At 39.4% G+C, this 19,063-nt stretch overlaps 1 long non-coding RNA gene across 1 annotated transcript; it reads right to left on the reverse strand.

Annotated features, from left to right (window-relative positions):
* Positions 1–325: 325 nt before the first annotated feature.
* LOC311096167 lies at positions 326–4,213 on the reverse strand. The gene is made up of 4 exons (XR_014608973.1): positions 2,956–4,213; positions 2,131–2,192; positions 1,703–1,865; positions 326–826 (listed from the first exon to the last, which is right to left on the reverse strand). It is a non-coding gene; the product is annotated as an uncharacterized lncRNA (long non-coding RNA).
* Positions 4,214–19,063: the final 14,850 nt, after the last annotated feature.

Here is a 19,063-nt window from a genome sequence, read left to right on the forward strand (position 1 = left end):
GGTTTCAACAATGCTGTAATTTTACAGTAAAATACTGGCAGCTGTGGTTCCAGCCCTTTACCGTAATTTTACGGTTTCAACAATGCTGTAATTTCACAGTAAAGTACTGGCAGCTGTGGTTCCAGCCATTTACCGTAATTCTACAGTTTTTAATTTTATGGCTGTGCTTCACAAAGTACTGGCAGTAATGGTTCCAGCTATAATTCTATAGTATAAAAAGTTAGAATATAAATACTGTTTTCTATTTACTCTATTGTCCGATATCTATTAACATCCCTATATTTACTCAATGGAAAAAATGAAGAAAATATAGATTATGGTACAGTATTGTTTGCCATTTATTTAAAACAGCTAACAAGTTTTAACAATACATTAAAAAGTCACAGAAAATACATTGTAAAATTCAATGTGAGGAACCAGTAGGCAAACAAAGAAACCTTACATTCAACATGTCACATCAGCATCCAGGCAAGAGAGGAATTCTGAGTCTGAGAGGAAAATATTGAGAACCGATGGATGAAAAATCCTTGATAGAGGCAAAAAACTGCCAAAACATCTCAAACCTGCTTTTGAAAGATCTGGTCTGAGAGGAAGTCCGGATCTGAGAGGACAAGAGATCCAATGGGTGAAAAAACGTAGGAAGAGGCAAAAAACAGCCAACACGTCCCACATCAGCTTTTGACCCATCTGGTCTGAGAGGAAATCCCGATCTGAGAGGGCAAGAGAACCAATTGGTGAAAAAACGTAAGAAGAGGCAAAAAAAAAAAAACTGCCAAAACGTCCCACATCAGCTTTTGACACATCTGGTCTGAGAGGAAATCCAGATCTGAGAGGAAAGAAAATCAAGAAAATCTTAGTGGTAAAATAAATCACATGACAAAAACTAGTGATGACATATTCTACGAACACTTTTAAAAGAGACATAAAATGATCATGTTATTGTACATAACTAATCTTAGAGATTATCTATACTTTACTAAACACATCTCATTAAACATTCACAGTGCTGCAGTAAGTGAACTTCTTGTTACTTAATGACCCACAAATGTTTTTTTTTTTTTTTTTTGTTTTTTTTTGTAATAGTTGTTCATGATTCGCTTGTTTGTTCTGACAAGTTAAACTGTCCACTGATGTTCGGAATAAAATCATCCCCCTGGCACCCTATATAATAGTGGAGTCCTCTAACTAATGAGTAGTTCTCATTGTGAAAAGATGGGTGTTAAAACCATGCAGTCACTATTGTAAAGAGTTTAATTGTTCAGAATGTGCTGGAAAACCAAAGACTGTGCAAGACATGGTGGATTTTTCTGAAGAACATTGGGCAGTTTAACTGCTCAGATCAAACAAGGTACTCATGAACAACCATCACGAAACAAAAACAACATTTGTGGTTCATAGAGGTAACAATGTAGTCACTTACAAAATGTACATTTTTATTACACTGCACTGAGAGTGGCTAATGGGATGTTTAGTAAAGTCATGAAAGATTATAATTGTTTGTGTAGCTAACTTAAACACTTTGTTTGTCTATACATGTGACTGATGAACAAATTTTATGACAAATTAATGCAGAAAATCATCCAATTCCAAAGGATTCAGATATTTTCTTACCACTGAATGAATATGAATGCAGTTAAGAGGTGTTGATTCTTTTAGGAAGCTGCACAAATGTGAGTGTCAGTGGGCATTTAAGTTTAGTTACCTAGACGAAGTTCCATTTGAAATCGAAGAGGTTCTTCGGGAGAGAAGCAACTTTGGGATTGACAGTGGCAGACTTCTTGCTGACAAGTTTTCCAGTCTTCTTTGAAACCACCTTGCCTCTGCAGGTCTTCGAACCTCTTTCAGGGTTTATCCCAATGAATCGTCTAAGGGTAATAAAAAAAACACACCCCCACACACACATTAAAAAAGAAAACTTACTAATTTAAATATTGGATTAAATATAAATAAGCTGTAATGCAACTAATTTGTCTCTTAACTTGAAAAGAGACAAAAAAAAAATTGCAACCAGGCAGAGCACAACTAAAAGTTATATTGGAAACATGTCTGAATTCGCATGTGCCTTATAAATGCACATGGTGCTGCATGCTTGTGCACAAAGTTTGCAAGTATACATGGCGTGAAACTCACCAAAGATTAGGCCTAGGGTTGTGTACTGTCTCAGTAAAACATTTACATAAAGTGAATGATTCCTAGAAAAAAAGAAGAAATAATTATTATTTCGTCATCTTAAACCAAGCAAAGAAATTCGATGTCGAGCACGGAGAACATTGAATAGTGAAATGCCTCTTAGCTGTTGAGAACTATCTGTATTCAAAACGTGTTTCGCGCCGAAAAGTCGAGAATATCCGCCTGGTCTTTCAAAAATAACCTCTTTGACTTTTTAATAGTATGTAAGTTACATGTGAATCTCACAAAAACACTGGTAACAGTTACTCGCACCACTAAATCGAAATATATATATATAAATATATAAATATATATTTTGCTTTGGGAATTTGAACAGCTTTACATTATTTGCATGGAAACTAAACAAATTGACCACTAACTTTTAATTATTATAATGGATCTGGATATTTCGTGTAGTTTTGTAATTATTCTCCATCTTATGTGCATGATATTATGCGAATATCATTAAGCATCTGGTAAAATTCGCATCGTGTAACATTACTGAATCAGAAATTCATGTAAATCGAGTTCAGGGTACTACAAATGAAAGCCAAACTAATTTCTAAATGGTAACTTAACTTTAATCAAGCAAATAGTTCGCCGTGATAATCGGAGCTCAGAGAACATTCATTAGCAGGCGAAATGCCTCAACCGTTGAGAGCTCTGTCTACAAAACGCGATTCGCGCTCAGTAACAGCACAATCAAAAATACCTCGTGAAAATGGCGATTGTACAGGTTGGGACTGGGAGCAACATAACAGAATAACAGTAAAGAAATAAACTTACCTTGAACAATGTCCTTCTTTAAGACCGTCTAGATGAGTGTTGCGAAACAATTCTGTTATTTGACTGCTTTCTGTTCGAAAATAGACTGCGTTGAAGATGCCCCGCCCCCACGTGCTATTTTTTACAGTCCAAGACTGTTTTTTCCAGAAACAAATGGGTTTACACATAAATGCTGTAAATTTACGACAAGTAATTAATTTATGGAACATAGACTGTAAATTTACAGGATTAAACTGTTTATTGAAATAACAGTATTTTACTGTTGGAAATTCACTGTATTTTTACAGCAATTTTTAACAGTGTAATTATGTTGGTGGAGTTGGGGAGGTGGACGTATGCCAAAACAGCTGATGCCAGAGTAAGGTGAGCGGCTACTTATTTGTTCCGGCAGTTAATTGAAATATTAGATGGGTTCACTCCTCCTGAAATTACGTTTGGGAAATGTAAGCTGTTGTAAAGTTTTCTTTCATCGAAGCAGAGACCAGGAGACAGTTGGGATCGCGTTCAACGGAGGTTATTCTTTATTGAGAACTCCGCTGTACGTTGCTGTAGTACTTCCAACATGATCTAACTCTAATACAGTATGCATTGTAGTTATATACATTCCAAGGGGGAGGGATTACATAGAGGTGGAGATTCTGAACAAAGCATGCAAATTAAGTATACAAGTTAAGGTAACACCCTAGACTGAGGGTCTGGCCCATTCTAATTCAATCAGCATAAGGCTCCAAGAGCCATTTGGGTCCGAAAGCCATTTGCAGAACAAAAGGTGAGATTCTCAGTGAATAATTTGTGTGCTAATCCCATCAGTCTGACAATAAGGAGAGAACAGAAATTGCAACTTTGCTGAGATCTCAACCTTAAAAGATTCTTTACCATGATGTTATGTACAGAAGCATATTTGAAATAGATTCTTAAATTTGTAACCCTTCAAAGCTTAGCGTTAAGCTCAGCCAGGAAGACTCAATCAGCGCGTCATGTATTAACTCACTTCTAACCAATCATGTGTTAACACTCTCAGTATAAAAGAATGGTACTTACATGCGTCTGAGTTCGCAGATACTGCCGGCGCCAATTACCTCCATCCTCCCCAACCACCTCCAAGATGGTCCTTTCCCTCCATCCTCCCCACCACCACCAGGATGGTCCCTTCCTTTACCTCCAGGGGGTCGGCTGCGCCCCTGCCTTCATCTTCAGGCGGGATTTGCAGATTCCGTTACCCTCGCATTGCTTGCTAAGGACGGGGCCTACGCCAAAGACTTTATAAAATTATACTTGCTGAGCTATTAATAAATTTACACTTGTTATATCATTTTATCTCCCGAGTCTTTCTGGTAGAACTTCACTTAAAATCGTTTGAATGTGTATATTGGTGAGACAAAACACATCGAAATGCTAAACTTTCACGCTATGACAGTTAAACTTTAAAAGTTAATCCGTGAATCACATGCATGCCATACCGTGGGGCCTGGTCTGTACAGATCACGGGATCCGTTGCACCCCTAATAATTAATGAACACACTTATCATTATTGCTTTCTTACCAGAGATGGAGAAAAGTCCTACTCCAGTAAGTTAACGTGTCCCTGTCCCCAAAAATGCCAAAAATGTTGGTACTCAAAAGTGCTTCCCTCCATGTTTTCTGCTGCACATCATTTATTTATTATCAAGTAGCCTGTGCACCCCTGAATATATTGTTTAGTAGCACTTCTGTCTGTATCTATAAACTCAGTTGTGCACACTGTACTATACAAACACTATCTGTGCACATGCTACTTCAACCCGATCTCATGGGAAAACGCAAGTATTTTACAAGGTGGCGATTTCGCATTAATTAAAAAACGTACGACTTTCAAACTAATCTCATAAAGGACCAGCCCTAACCCGCCTCTAAACCTACCCCTCAATGGGGTTTAAACAGATCGTATGAAAACGTATGAATGAGATTGTATGAATTAGCCACCAGCAAACGTACAATAGTTAAAATTGCTAAGAGACTGTGTTGGATACTTTGGCATTGTCTGTGCAAAAAACATTTGTTTTCCGAAAGAGCAAACACAACAAAGGTTTCCCTGGATGTGTCCATCTTGATTTCCCGACATGTATACTGGAACACTATAATTACTATGCGTACGGTGACCCAGTAGTGCACAACACAACGAAATTTAAACAACATAACAGAAACAAGCCACAACACAACGGAAAAACCTTACAATGGCTGCCGTGTGCACTTGTCCGTTAAGTCCATGAGACCGTAGGGTGTCCCATTTGTCATTTTAGGTTTCAGAAGGGTGCTCGCGAGCACCCCCTTTGCGGTCGATATGCGCTGTCAATGTTCACTTTTGCCGAACCCGTACTGATGTGAGCTCCGCAGCAGACTTCTTCCCAACAGTCAAAGTGGCGTTACGTCACGAAATTGCGGACTCGTAGGAAGACCGCGAGTGCTTAGGGTGCCATTTGGGACAGGCCTAATGGCTTATGATCTATGCACCAAGTGCATTCGAAGTAGTTCATGGCCACAAATTTTAAAGAGCACTGATATTGGTTTGGAAAAAGATTGTTGTTGAGGACAGTTGAAAGGTAGAACATTTTCAAAAGAATGGTTAGCACATTTATTTGTACGGTAACAACCTGAACAGTAATACTGGATTAATGTTCAATGTTTGTCATGTGACAACACTGTAGCATACTACTCTGAAACATTATTTGTTGCATATTGTATACTATTTCACACACTCTTAGACAGTAGGCGGTATGTACTGTGTACTGGGCAGTAAGCAAAAAGTTAGTGTGCCATTCCGAACACAGCCAAGGTGATTAATGTGAAGGAAGGAAAACATAGTTATGCCCCAAAATAAAGACAATGTCTAATTGGTCGGAACCCCTTTAGGGGTTGGTCAAACAGCAGAATTTAAAAACTTTTGACACAAACAAATCTTAGGTCTAGTCAAGTCACAAAGAAACAAGCCACCTAACCAGTCTAGCCTTAATATTTTTCTTTTTTTCCCCTTTAGTTTCTTCTTTTTTCTGTGGAGAGTCTAATTTTACAAGTTTAGTTTTGCAGCTAAGGCAATACCTGATGGGCTCTAATATTTTCCCGCCTCAAACTTCAATCCACTTTGGAGACTCTGAATCTACTTATCCACACTGATTGGCTTTCCAAGACGTCATTCCAGACGCATCCAGACTGCCGGCAAATCAACAAACCTGGAAAACGCCTTTCAGAGAATGATGCAACAGAAGGAAATCCCCATTCAAAGACATAACCCAAGAAACACAAGTAATACCTCACAATTCTAGCTGAACTAGTGCATTAAGTTTAACAGACTCTTTAAAAACTCAATGTGAGGGTTAAACTAATGATTGAGCGTTCATTCAGATCCGGTCTAAGAAATTGCATAAATTGCTAGAAGGCACAATAGTATGGACCCTACATGGGATTATCCATGAGTTCCACATCAGCCCTATCTGAATTAGCCCCAGCAAGTACCTTCTTTTTCCAGTAAAGTTTGTATTTAAAGAGAATTATCTTGAGAATGCATTGCAAACTGACGATTTTGTTTCCGTGCTAAAAAAAATTGTTTTCTCACTATACTTAGTATATTGATGTCTGTTGCAGAGTTTAGAGCTGCAGCCCGTTCAATTGATTGCTGGAAGATTCATTTGATCTGCCATAATATTCATTGTTTATTTTATAAATATCAATGTACCTTGCATCTGCAGATATTTTAGAGCTGTGTGTGTTTATTTCATGCACACTTGAGGGCTGTTTGTCCCAGGGGAAAGTGAATCTGCTGTTGCAGTTAACAGCTTATGCTAAAATAACTAGATAGACAATATGATCACTTATAAAACATAAAGAGGAAACTTTCAAATTTGCCCAAGAGACACAGCACTCAACACCGGGGAAAATATGTTAACCTGCTAGCATGTTTTTTTTGTTGTTTTTTTTCAGCAGCCAAGACAAACTTTTTATTTTCTGTGATAAGGCTGAAAGAATACAAACTAAGGATCATGAGGAAAAACAACTTTAGTGAAAAAGGCATGTGAGATTGTTTTTGAAAATAAAAGCATTTCTCAAACAGCCAATAAAGTTCAAGTATGTTATGTTGTTGAGGTCTTCATTAACATCATAAATGACAGAAATGACCTATAATAGAGCATTATAACAGCTAGTTTCCTTAGGGTAGTTAATTTATTACTGCTATCTTATAGTTCTAACATGGTTCACTCACATCCCTATACAATTTCCCCCCAAAATGTCTCTGACATCTCTCAAATGTCATGCGTGGTTGTATTTATTTTCAAAATCTTCAAACGCTTTGGATCATGGTTGGTCAAAAGCTGTGTGAGAATCAGTAATTATGTTTGATGGCATCTTGGTGTGACATGATTTGAGTGCCATGTTTGAAATGTACGTGCATACAAAGCTATACTCGCATAAAATTCACAAGTTGTATTTACTACTTTTATGGTAGGCTACAGCTAATTTTCAGTTGAGCTGCTGGCTATATTCACAGGTCTGTTTCTTTGATTTGAGCTTTTCTTCCGCACTCTCAGGTGAATCAAGCCGCAACTGCTGTTTTGTGACAATCAACGATGTTGCAGAATTTATGAATCTGTTATGCTTTTATGTGTTTATTTACTGTACATTCTATGCAATCAGACTTTTAACCTGGTAAAAAAAAAGATGTATGAAAAAGACCAAAATATAGTCAGTCATTTTGGTAACAGTACGGCAATGTGATTACAAATGCAGAGAACACCTTAGAAACAACATAGTAATGTATGGCAAGATATGGACAGGCAAATAAAATTAGTTTAGAAAATCTAGTTTCTTATCATACCTAAAATCTCTCTCCAGTAATTAGTGACGGATGAGAGGAAGTGAATGAACCTACACCAGAAGTGTAATATTTCCGCTGACACACAAGATGGCTGGGAGTACAGGGACTATCAAAAGTCCAAGGGTGATTTTAATCAGTCCTTATAAGAGTTACTGATCCTCGCAACGGGTCCTGTGCCACCAGTCACTTAATGATGCGGATAGGCATCAGGGAAAAAATTGTGTTCTCTCAGCTTCCCATGCTGTGGGTATAAGCTCTGGGGAATGTGATAAGTAATGTCGGATCTCAGCTGGTGTCTGTCAGAGTGAAAAGCATGTAATCCTCCAAAGGATTTGACTGTGGCAATCGCTTCAGCTATTGTGTGTCTCTAGAGACATTCATGCATCTTCATGATCAGGAGTGGTTTGTTTATCATGCTTTTTGTTTGTCAATCATGGTTGAATGTACTGTGTTTATGTTTTACCATAAAAAAGAAAATAAATAAACAGAATTGTGCTATTTTATTGCTTTTGATATTAATTCTGTAATAATCAATATTCTATTTTATATTTCATGATATATTTCATACATTTGTTATATTGTTTTTCATGTTGATGAATCACCTTTTTAATACATGTACAAGTAATATGTTCAATCATGGAATGCACAAGTTCACACTTACATACAATTAGAGGGAGTAAAGTTTAATGCGTATTTGGCGTGCTGTCCGGGGGGAGGGCTCCGAGCTCGGAGTTCGGCCCGAACCCAGAGTACTCCCCCCGTATGTAAGTGGTTAGGACTAGAAGTGTGGAGAAGGGGTGGTGAAGGGATGCTGCTAAACTGTCAATGAATTGAGGTGAGACTGCTGAATATATATACTCTTATCGTTGATTGCTGAGTGCTCTCCACTCGTGTTAATTATCTGAACGTGCTCCTCCTGAACTTTGTTAATAAAACATAATTTCACAAGTTCACACTAACATACAATTAGAGGGAGTAAAGTTTAAAGGCTGTGTTGCAGGGTTAATTTTTCAACGAATTTGTGCAATTTACTTGTTGGTAATAAACATTTAAACTGTTATCCATTGTATTTTATGTTGTTGGGTATCACAAAACGGAATATAATACGAAAAAGTAGGTACTATCTTACAGCGACTTGCAATTCTCCTTTCCACCACAATGCATTGCATTGCGTCACGTTGGGGAGAGAATTTAATAAAGCCCGCCTTGAGAGCATTGAGAGTGACTAGAGAGACGAGTAACTTAGTAGACGAGACGAGAGTATTCAGATAGCGCAGATTATAGATAAATAGATAAATACATAGACATAGATAGACAGACAGACAGACAGACAGATATAGATAGATAGATAGGCTAGTATAGAGAGAGATAGGCAGACAGCCAGATAGCATAACGTTAGCATAGATAGCTAGCAGCTAGATAGATAAATATATAGAAATATATAGTAGGTAGATTGACAATGGTGAACTACTGTGTTTGTGCTGAGTGTAAAAACTCTGGATGCTGAGTGAGGCACGTCACATCTGGTGTGAAAAATCTGGTCCAAAACGCACTCACTTCCCTACACAGCACAAGCTTTCTAACGCAGTTTCCATGGGACGGCACCGCTCACACAAGCACCTGCAAAACACAGCGGCAGACACGCGGCGGCTACGTTTGCAACAACATTTTCACCGGAGGAAGAGATAAACGCTAAGAAACGCCATATACTGTAGCATGATGCCTTCTATTTGTAGATGACAAAGACAAAGTTTACCAGTACTACGTCTACAACACTATGACAAAGGTTAGCGGTACTTATCTGAACTAACGTCATGATCACTTCTACTAGATATAAAGAAAACGTTGATTTTTCACTCGGTGCTATTCAATGACAGTAAAAAAAAAAAAGTGCCGTTAGTGCACGGCTGCTCGTAGACTATTTTTTACAGTCTATGGTAGACTAGCTCCAGTGCTCATTTCTGCGTTGCTAAATGAAATCACCAGGACACTTCACCAACTCTCCACTCATTCTCCTCGGACCATGCATTTAATTATTAAGTATTTACGACATTGTGGTGGCGTTCAAGTGCGTTTAACTCGTAAATACGATCTATACGAGATGACTTGAACGCACCATAATACTAGGCTGAGGCTACCTTTCCTCCACTTCTCCCCAAAGTGACGTCATCACCGAATTGCATAAAAAAAAAACGTTCATACCAAAAACGTAAAAAACTGGTCTTTAAGACCATTTTTATGACATTTTAAAAATGATATACATATCTTGAGTGATTTATGTACCCATTAATCGACAGTGGTGGTTAACCTGCAACATGGACTTTAATGCGTATTTGGCGTGCTGTCCGGGGGGGAGGGCTCCGAGCTCAGAATTCGGCCTGAACCCAGAGTAATCCCCCCCAGACAGACCAAATGCTCGCTGGACGGAAGAGAAAACATAAGTGCTCTACCGGGAAAGTTCTCGCTGCATCCGCTGTGAGACCAAATGCTCGCTGGACAGAAAGAGAAAACAAGAAAGAGGAAGATGAGTACTCGACTAGGAGATTTTCTCACTGCGTCCGCTGTGAGACCAAATGCTCACTGAACGGAAGAGAAAACGTAAGTGCTCTACCGGAAAAGTTCTCGCTGCGTCCGCTGTGAGACCAAATTCTCGCTGGATGAAAAGAGAAAACAGGAAAGAGGAAGATGAGTACTCGACCGGGAGATTTTCTCACTGCGTCCGCTGTGAGACCAAATGCTCGCTGGATGGAAGAGAAAACGTAAGTGCTCTACCGGAAAAGTTCTCGCTGCGTCCGCTGTGAGACCAAATGCTTGCTGGACAAAAAGAGAAGACCGGAAAGAGGAACATGAATACTCGACTGGAAGATTTTCGTCCGCTGTGAGACCAAATGCTCGCTGGACGGAAGAGAAAACATAAGTGCTCTACTGGGAAAGTTCTCGCTGCGTCCGCTGTGAGACCAAATGCTCGCTGGATGAAAAGAGAAAACAGGAAAGAGGAACATGAGTACTCGACCGGGAGATTCTCACTGCGGACGCTGTGAGACCAAATGCTCACTGGACGGAAAGAGAGAGACCCCAGGTGGACAACCCAGGGAGTTTTAATCAATGAGGGTTTGGTGGGCTTTTTTAATGTGGAACCGGTTGGTCCTGATATAGCTTTGGAAAGCATCTGAGTACCATCTCCCAAGAGCTTGGATCTGCTGTTGGGAGAGGCCTTTTTGGGCTGCTGAAATTGCTGCCCCAATACGGAAAGAGTGACTTGAGAAATTCTTTGCTGGAATGCCTGACTGTTGGAGAACAGATTTGAGGTGTTTCTCGAACCAAAAGCATGTCATGGATTTATTGGATTCGTCTATGAACAGGGGTTCCAGAGGAGATTTAGCCTGAGAGCTTCTCCATTGCAGATATGCCAGAATGGACTGGTATGGTTGGATTGGCGATGAGAGGTTAAAAATGTAGATGAAATGACCTTTTTTGGTTTGGTCGGTTTTACTTTATCAAATATGAGATTGTTTCATCATCTAGTACTGACAAGTCTGAGATGGTGGGGTGGATTTTTGGGTCTAATTTGGAAGTGATAGAGAGTTCCGAGCATCTAAGAAAACCAAAAAAGGCTAGGATAAACATAGCGTTGAGTGTGTGGGTGGTATTTCCGGGGCTGGTATCAAGTCAAGTCAAGTCAAGTCAAGTGTATTTATATAGCGCTTTTCACAATACAGATTGCATCAAAGCAGCTTCACAGCATTAAACCAAAATAACACAACAAGGTTGTTTCTAGTGTAAATTTATTGATTGATAAAATTAAATTAATATCCCCAAAATATCCCCAACTGAGCAAGCCAAAGGCAACAGTGGCAAGGAACCGAAAACTCCATCAAGTGACCTAATGGTGTCCTAAAACTCCATCAGGTGACCCATTTATCCTGTGCGGAGGGCGTGAATACATTTGGTGAGAATGTCTAGCGTTATGGGTTGTCTGGCGTCGGGACGGGTGGGCAGGGATCTTTGAATCCCTTTGATAATGAGGGAGGTTTGTGAATTGTTTATCTCGGGGGAGGGAGCACCGTACATCAATTTATGGGAAAACTGAACGCCGCTCAAGTAGCCTTTGATGGACCCGACTTTGTAGGCCCTTAACACTATTAAATTGTCACTTTTTGGGGCTGAGAAAAACATATAGCTATACACTATATTTTAGTGTGTATCCCTTTAAATGCAAATGAGCTGCTGCTGCCGGCACAGAGGGTGGAGCTTCACGAACTTGCACTCTGTCAGAATGATCTCACAGAATGATATCAAAACAGAAACTCTCAGTAGCGTGTTCATTTCAACCCGGAGTCGGAGAATAATGCCTACAGAGCCAGAGAATATATGCTGCATGTGTCACGTTCACCGTCTGTCTCTGCACTATATTCCCCAGAATCCTCTTTGGCGCACCTGCAATTACTCTCCCCTGAGTATAATCACCTGCACCTGTTCACAATTAGCTCATCAGCAAGCTCTATAAAACACTCACCATAGCCCCAGTTCAGGGTCAAGCCTCCAACAGGAACAGACCATGATCCATTGTCTCCTGAGTCTCTGATGCATCAAGATTCCGAGAAGTAACATATACTCACCTGTGAAACCCTAACCTCTGTATCATTGTTCTGCTGTCTCCAGAAATCCTGTTCGATTCCATGTTACCTGTGATCCTGCTTCCTCTTGAGATTCCTGTGTTTCCTCTGAGATTGCTTGCTTGCTATCGACTGCATCTGAAAGAGAAAAGACAAGTATTTATGAACTGTGACTGTTTGGTATCTACAAACCTGAAGTGAACATGCTTACCTGCTGTCTGCCCCGCACCGAGTGATCTTCATTGAATCTGCACTTGAACTCACTGAATACTCACCTTGCACTCTTGTCAACTTGAATAAAGCTGTGGAATAAAGTGGATTCACTTACCTCTGTCTCTGTGCCTGTATCCTGACAGCATGGTAACAGAACAGGTATAGTTTAGTTTAATTATGGTAACAACTTATTTTTCATCTTGCTTTTATCCACTATTAGTACAAGCCTGTTGTAGCGGACCGCGTCCGAATGATGGCCAAAAATTTACTGATGAGTTTTATGAAGTTTATTGTACATCACTCAAAAGATGAAGCGTCAGTTTTACTCCAGAAAATCACAGTAATTGCTGAATAAACACAGTATAAGAAGTGAGCATTAAAGTCTTATCCATAAACTCTCTCTCTCTCCCTTTCATTATCATCAACATACACAGCGAATGTAAAAAAAAAAAAAAATCTTGCATCACAATGAGTGTATTGTGTTTGTCAAAACATTTAGTAATTAAACAGAATTTTATTAGGTTTAGTGACAACATGTTACAATCTGGTAAGCTACGGTTTGTTATTATTGCTATTACACACAAATTTCACGATTTCAATTCAATCATTGTGATTTGATTCCAATCTTGATTCAATATTGACTCATTTGGATAAATATTAGGTACACAAGATACATGTAAATTTTTCTCAAAAAAAACAACAAAACAAAACACCTACTGCTGCATACAGAGAGCCCTATCAGCTGGTACTATTATTTAACGTTAAAAATAACTCAAATTAAATATAATGCGTTTTTTATTATAGTAACAACATTATTTAATGATATAAATAAAAGTATAAAATGTAATATAGTGCACATATTTAGCAAAATACTCTCTATAGCTATTTTTTTCTAGCCAACTAATGTGCTATAGGCTCCTAGCAGAGATGATCAGTCCACGTGCTGCTTGAACTGAGGCGCTACAGCGATCTGTCATGTCACATTTACAAGCGCCACAGCGGTTTATTGTTTGAATTTCGTAATAAAATTGACAATCTGAAAGCTGAGATTTTTTTTATATATATATATATAAGTAACCTGCTGTGTCTTGTCTGTCAGTGTCCTCTTTGATTCGTGATTTTTCTCTGCATGACAAAATGGATGTGTGGCGTGAGAGTGTGTGAAAAGTGTCAATTGCGTGAGTCTCACGCTGAATGTGTGAGAGTTGGCAGTCCTATGTAATAAAGTGCACGCTCTCCCTTTCATTACTGCTGTGATCAGTAACCTTCGGCCTATCGCTCCGGAGACTGTAAGCTGGATCACGAACAGTTGGTACAGATCTATCCTCGAGTAACAACGAGAGTAAATGAAGACTGCTATGTTCATTCTTACATCTTATAACAAAATATCTCAATCGCTTAGGATACATTCTTGTCTACAGCTGCTCCGACATCGAAACAACATCAGACTGTGTACAGCTCACTCAGGGCGGGTCTATGCTAAAACTGCAGTGTCAGTCAACAGTCGTGGGCGGGGCTTGTGCAAAAGTAAGTCACATTGCCCCGAATCTGTGAATGGGTTGTTCTGAGACAGTGCTTATGATTTATGGGGATTTAAAAAAAAAAGAAAAAAGCACTGGGTGGATTTTTATCATTATAGGGTGGTTGTGTACACACACTGCCAACACACATTTATGTTCAAACACCATGTAAATGTGAATTTTGCATAATAGGTGCCCTTTAAATGCTCAAGCTTGTTACAGCAGGAGGGATTCTAATTGGCTGTCAATGTTTTTATGGTTCATCAGCTGGATAAAATTGTTCTAAAAAGTGATTCCAACAATATAGTTTCTCTGTGCCGTTATCATTATAGCTGTGGTGTTAAATCTGCTATTCTTTAATATTGAGGATGATTTTTTAGAACTATATCTTTATATTTATCTTTATAGTTATCGTCCTTGGTATGAACAGGCCTTACAAATCTCTATTGTCCAATTGAAATTCTAATCAGTTAAAAAAAAAAAGTCAAGGTACTCATAAATGACTATTATAAAATATCTTTAAATGCTTTAAATTGCATAAGAGAAGTGATGGATGGAATGCACAGTGAAAGAAAGAATAAAGAGAATTATCGAAAACAGATTATCGAAGTGTGCATGTAAGATAAAGTCACAAGATTTGTAATAATTTCATCATTCTGAAAGAGTCTTTGAGGCCTCCATTGATCTGAACCCTAACAGGGAGTGAGGACTACATCACAGAGAGAGAAAGAACTGAAGGGGTCTCAGTAGGGGAAGATAGATTCTCGGTATGGCAGAGACAGCTCTAATTGAGAGTAATTACTGTGTTTGTGGCTTTGCTGTAAAAATTAGTTTACCACTAAATGAACTGTGAATCTGTTTAGCATTTTCATGTTTGTACTGCTGCAGCCAAAACACGTGAAAAGATGGATATATTTAATAAGCATTCATAAAATCGAAAATATGCTAAATTCCCCTTATTTGTCCTCATAACAAAGACCTCTACATACAATTACATGTATTATTGCATTGACATCTAACTACACCTCTGTTATGTTATAAAATAGTGGTTTTCAAACTGGGAGGTGGAGAGTTGGAGAGTTTTTCTACACAGAATATTCTATTGCAAAGATCAAAAATCTCAACCAACACCATGTACCAACATAAAAAAAACTACACATCATGCACATTATTTAAGATTTTTTTTTTTACTGTTTTGCAGTAGCAAGAGTTTCCTATTAAATCTAAAAAGGGGAATCTTTACACTCTGTATGTCAAATGATGATGTATACCCCAGTCTTCTGATGAGGAAATGGTGGTAATGATGTGAACAGATCCTTTGACATGGTTTCTGACACACTTACAGTATCTATACATGTTGATTGTGGGGTGACTGAGAGATTCGTTGAAATGATAACAGTTCCATTAGAATCAGATTCAATCTTATTACCAAGAATCACATTTGTGAAAAGGCAGACATTAAAGAAACAGTGCCCATGAAAGATGATCCACCTCAGGCAGCTGACTCCCAGGAATCTACAATCAACGTGACTGAAACAGTTGAAATGAAAAGAGTTCACTGTGTACAGGATATGGTTCAGGCTTTCTCAGACAAAAACGTAATACATAACTGTCACGAATGGTTGTAGTAATGCGCACAATGAAAGGTGTTGATAACACTTGTCTTTATTAAATCCAAACTGAAAACTCTGGAATACACCCCAGAAAGCAAGGTTATCTTACCGTCAAACATACCCTAAACTCCCGGTTGATTAACCCAAACCTTGCTTACTAGAAGTACGCTGCGACATATCGACGAGTCACCATGGAAACGGACGCTAAGAAAAAGCACGCCATACTACTTCCTTCTTCTTCTTTTGTTTAATTGCGATTTACATATTGCATATCACCACCTATTTGGTGGTTGTGCATTCATTTCTACAAATGGCACGCCCACTGGAGCTTCATCAATAGGGCATGCATGCGCTGAACACCTCTGAAGTAAACCTAAACTAATCCATATAAGCTCCTTCAGTATTATCAGCAGCTATCACGTTTGTCAGGAGCCAATTAAATGGCGAAATTCGGCAGGCAAAACCACATCATCTCACTAGGAATCATGCAATCGGGAATTTAGCAAGAGGAATTCGTTCCCCACAAGGATTTCACCTCAGATTCATTCAAGTTCATGTACTTGAACACGCAAATTCGCTGCATTGATCATAAGCTGCCTGATTTGGAACTGATTTGGAGTTAGCATTGCTGCATTATTGACATAGGACTCCTTTAGATATTAATAAAGCAAGCATCCAAGTCACAGCTGGCTGTAATTCACTCTCCATTCTCCACGAAGCTAAGCTAAGTTCCTTTTTTTACTGCTCCTTAAAAAAGCTTGTCGCTGCAAATGCTGTGTTTAAACCTATCAAGTCAAGTCACCTTTATTTTTATATCACTATGCAGCACAGATTCAAGCAGCTTACAGTGAGAGATAGGAAATAACAATTCATGGTGCAAACAAAATAATTTCTGCTGTAGCGCAGCTCTAAAAAGACATAGTAAACTGTCGCTATTCAGCTGAGTCAGTTCAGCTATAGTGTATTGGAAATGCTAAAGGCTATCTTGTTATTATTGAAACACGATTAAGGCTGTCTGGTTGCTATTGGTAACATGCTTGTTCTAAAGGCTATCTAACCTGGGGCCGGTTTCACAAAGATAGACTTTGACTATGGCTTAGATATAGTAGATAGTCAGACTTCAGATAGACATCTAAATCAGACCGTTGCACAAAGCACTTAAGACTGACTATCTTAAGTAGGACTACACTGCAATGCATTCTGGGTAAAATAAGACACTTTTCAAAACAAAAAACATGGCGGATCGAGTAAGCACATTCAACCGCTCAGTGCTGTTTACCCCAGCGGAAAATATGTGTTTGTTGGAGGAGTATAAATGACGGCGTATGTTTTTATGTTTCCATTGTTCGATCGCGCCCGTGCCTCTCTCTCTCTGACACACACACACACACACACACACTTCAGCATTGCAATCTTGACATCGCAGCCTGTTATTATGCAGCATTCACACCAAACGCGAATAGAGCGTCAAATCCGCGTCTAACGCGTCTAGTTCGACGCTTTAACATTTTGAATCCATTCAAAATATATAAAGTGAGCGTTTGAAGTGAAATAGACGGGCGTTCAGAGCTATGACTCCACTATGACTCTACTACCCCCACGTCCCCCAGTTGCGTGAGCGGTGTATTGCATTTCACGCATCGCCCGTGACGCTTGCGTCCACTGCTCAGACTATGAAAGGGAGCGCAGACTATGTAACGGCCCTAACAGTTACAAGGACATTTTACTTGAATGTAATAACTGGAAGAAATGTTTAAATTATGAGCCATTTTCCCTTTTCTTTTGGCAGTTTGTAACTGATTGTTACTGCTGGTTGCCAAGGTAACAGAGTCTTAGACCTAAGTTAGCCTGGGGGTAAGGTGTCTAATTTTTTTGGTCTAAATTAAGTCAGTCTTTATTTTTGTGAAACAGTCTAACTTGCATTAGACTAGTATATGAGCAAATCTTAGACTTGTCTAACACTATAGACCGGTCTAAAATAGCTTTGTGAAACCGGCCCCTAGATGTTATTGAAACACCCTTGTTCTAAAGGCTAGTTATTGAAAACATGCTTTTTCTCAAGGCTATATGGTTGCTATTGAAAACGTGCTTGCTCTAGAAGCTGTCTAGTTGCAATTGGGAACATGCTTGTTCTTAAGGCTATCTAGCCTAGTCGTTATTGGAACATGCCTGTGTTTTAGGCTTCATTGATCTGGTGTCATTGCCAACATGCTGTGTTAAGCTTATCCAGGTATCAGCAACTTGCTTGTCATTGTTTCAGCAACATTGCTTATCAGTACTGTACTTGTTGCTTAAGGCAAATGTTATTGAATAACTTGCCTTGAATAAATAGCTTGTTACTTAGGCTTCTATTATTGCTGCATACCGTACTAAGCAACATGCTGTGGTAATAATAATAATTCGTTACATTTATATAGCGCTTTTCTAGGTACACAAAGCGCTTTTACATGGAAGGGGGGAATCTCCTCAACCACCACCAATGTGCAGCATCCATCTGGATGATGCGACGGCAGCCATATTGCGCCAGAACGCCCACCACACACCAGCTTATTGGTGGAGAGGAGACAGTGATGAAGCCAATCAGTATATGGGGATGATTAGGAGGCCATGATGGACAGAGGCCAAGGGGCAAATTTGGCCAGGATGCCGGGGTTACACCCCTACTCTTTTTCGAAGGACATCCTGGGATTTTTAATGACCACAGAGAGTCAGGACCTCAGTTTAACGTCTCATCCGAAGGACGGTGCTCTTTGACAGTATAGTGTCCCCATCACTACACTGGGGTGTTAGGACCCACACAGACCACAGGGTGAGCACCCCCTGCTGGCCTCACTAACACCTCTTCCAGCAGCAACCTGGTTTTCTCAGGAGGTCTCCCATCCAGGTACTGACCAGGCTCAGCCCTGCTTAGCTTCAGTGGGCAATCAGTCTTGGGCTACAAGGTGATATGGCTGCTGATGTAAGTAAAGCATAGTTCAGGGTTCACCAATCTCGGTCCTGAAGGGCCGCTGTCCTGCAGAGTTTAGCTCCAACCCCAATTAAACACACCTGAACCAGCTAATCAAGGTCTCAACTAGGCATACTAGAAACTTTCAAACAGGTGTGTTGGAGCTGGTTGGAGCTAAACTCTGCAGGACAGCGGCCCTCCAGGACCGGGATTGGTGAACCCTGGCATAGTTTAAGGCTTATCTGGTTGCACTGGAAAATTTGCTTGTTTCGTTATGCTATTGTATTGCTACATGCTTGTGCTAAATACAGTAGGTATGTTTTACAGCAGAGGTCTGTTATTCAACACTAACA

Source organism: Abramis brama (genome assembly GCF_963993115.1).
Source record: "Abramis brama genome assembly, chromosome: 14".
NCBI classification, from domain to species: Eukaryota; Metazoa; Chordata; class Actinopteri; order Cypriniformes; family Leuciscidae; genus Abramis; species Abramis brama.